At 46.7% G+C, this 2,500-nt stretch overlaps 1 long non-coding RNA gene across 1 annotated transcript in view; it reads left to right on the top strand.

Annotated features, from left to right (window-relative positions):
- LOC143281887 (uncharacterized) overlaps positions 1-2,500 on the top strand; it is a 53,854-nt gene that overhangs the window by 50,586 nt on the left and 768 nt on the right. The gene's annotated exons all lie outside the window — the stretch shown is intronic.

The following is a 2,500-nucleotide window of genomic DNA, read 5'->3' as shown; positions in this document are numbered from 1 at the left end:
TACCAATCTGTCTTTCTGTTTATCTGTCTGTCTGTCTGTCTGTGTTAGTGTCTGTCTGCCTATCTGTCTTTCTGTTTATATGTCTGTATGTCTGTGTTAGTGTCTCTGTCTACCAATCTATCTTTCTGTTTATCTGTCTGTCTGTCTGTCTGTGTTAGTGTCTGTCTGCCTATCTGTCTTTCTGTTTATATGTCTGTATGTCTGTGTTAGTGTCTCTGTCTACCAATCTGTCTTTCTGTTTATCTGTCTCTCTGTCTGTTTGTCTGTGCCTATCTGTCTTTCTGCTTATCTGTCTGTGCTAGTGTCTCTGTCTACCTATCTGTCTTTCTGTTTATCTGTCCGTCTGTCTGTCTGTCTGTCTGTGCTAGTGTCTCTGTCTACCTATCTGTCTTTCTGTTTATCTGTCCGTCTGTCTGTCTGTCTGTCTGTGCTAGTGTCTCTGTCTACCTATCTGTCTTTCTGTTTATCTGTTGATCTGTCTGTTTGATTAGTCTGTGTCCCAGTCTGTTTTGTCTGTTTCTGTATCTGTCTTTCTGTTTATCTGTCTGTCTGTCTGTCTGTCTGTGTTATGTCTCTGTCTACTTATTTGTCTTTCTGTTTATCTGTTTATCTGTCTGTCTGTTTGATTAGTCTGTGTCCCAGTCTGTATTGTCTGTTTCTGTATCTGTCTTTCTGTTTATCTGTCTGCCTGTCTGTCTGTGTTAGTGTCTCTCTGTCTCTGTCTACCGATCTGTCTTTCTGTTTATCTGTCTGTCTGTCTGTGTTAGTGTCTCTGTGTCTGTGTGTCTCTGTCTCTCTGTGTCTGTGTCTGTGTGTCTCTGTGTCTCTGTGTGTCTCTGTCTCTGTCTGTGTGTCTCTCTGTCTCTCTGTGTCTCTGTCTTTATTTGTCTCTGTGTCTCTCAGTGTCTGTGTGTCTCTGTGTGTCTCTGTGTCTGTGTGTCTCTGTGTGTCTCTGTCTCTCTGTGTCTGTGTGTCTCTCTGTCTCTCTGTGTCTCTGTCTCTCTGTGTCTCTGTGTCTCTGTCTCTGTGTGTCTCTCTGTCTCTCTGTGTCTCTGTCTTTATTTGTCTCTGTGTCTCTGTCTCTATTTGTCTCTGTGTCTCTCAGTGTCTGTGTGTCTCTGTGTGTCTCTGTGTCTGTGTGTCTGTGTGTCTCTGTGTCTGTGTGTCTCTGTGTGTCTCTGTCTCTCTGTGTCTGTGTGTCTCTCTGTCTCTCTGTGTCTCTGTCTCTGTGTGTCTCTGTGTCTCTCTGTCTACCTATCTGTCTTTTTACGTCCATGTCTTTCTGTTTATCATTTTTTTAGTGTCTGCATGCATGTCCCTGTGTGTATGTCTGTGTGTTTTTGTTTATCTGTCAGCCTGTGTCTATGTCTGTCTGGTCTGTCTGTACCTACATTTCTGTCTAATTGTCTGCCTGTCTGTCTGTGTCTGGGTGACATAAGTTAGAAGAATTCTGGTGTTTGGTTATGTTTCCAAAGTATCATTTTTAACAACTGATTTCGTTTCAATGTGTTTGGTTATGTTTTCAAAGTATCATTTTTTTAACTTCTTCTTCTTCTTCTTCTGCGTTCGTGGGCTTCAACTCTCACGTTCACTCGTATATACGCGAGTGGGCTTTTTACGTGTATGACCGTGTTTACCCCGCCATGTAGGCAGCCATACTCCGTTTTCGGGGATGTGCATGCTGGATATGTTCTTGTTTCCATACCCCACCGAACGCTGACATGAATTACAGGATCTTTAACGTGCGTATTTGATCTTCTGCTTGCGTATACACGCGAAGGGGGTTCAGGCACTGGCAGGTCTGCACATATGTTGACCTTGGAGATCGTAAAAATCTCCACCCTTTACCCACCAGGCGCCGTCACCGTGATTCGAACCCGGGACCCTCAGATCGAAAGTACAATGCTTTAACCATTCGGCTATGGCTTTTTTAACAACTGACTTCGTTTCACTGTTTGGTCAATAATCAAAGCCGCCATCAACGTACTTGACCTTTAAAAAAAATCTCCCAGGCTTACCTACCTTCGTGGTACCAACTGGGGCAGAGGTCAAACAGGGGAGGGGGGGGGGAGGAGGGAGAGTGGACTGGATTGAAGGGGGAGGGGGGTGATGGTGGCAGGAGTCCTTGAACACCAGCCCGCCTCTCCCCACAAGCCAACACCCACACCCTCACCCCCACAACCCCAGCACCACCCCCGCTGTCTCCCCCGTTAACCGTCTCCCGGAATGTTGTAGAACTAACTTTCCATTTCCATGGGATGCAACCGTTCTGGTTTGTGGCTGTGTTCCTGTATATCTGTGTCAGTGTGTGTGAGAGAGAGAGAGGGGGGGGTCGTGTGTGTGTGTGTGTGGGGGGGGGGGGGGGGGGGGGCGTGTGTGTTTGTGTGTGTGTGTGTGTGCGTGTGTGCGTGTGTGGTGGGGGGATGCGTGTGTGTGTGTGTGTGTGCGTGTGTATGCGTGTGTGTGTGTGTGCGTGTGTGTGTGTGTGTGTGTGTGCGTG

The sequence above is a fragment of the Babylonia areolata genome, chromosome 5 (genome assembly GCF_041734735.1).
Source record: "Babylonia areolata isolate BAREFJ2019XMU chromosome 5, ASM4173473v1, whole genome shotgun sequence".
NCBI lineage: Eukaryota > Metazoa > Mollusca > Gastropoda > Neogastropoda > Buccinidae > Babylonia > Babylonia areolata.
The sequence above is the reverse complement of the archived record's forward strand: the minus strand, read 5'-3'. Positions and strand labels throughout refer to the sequence as shown.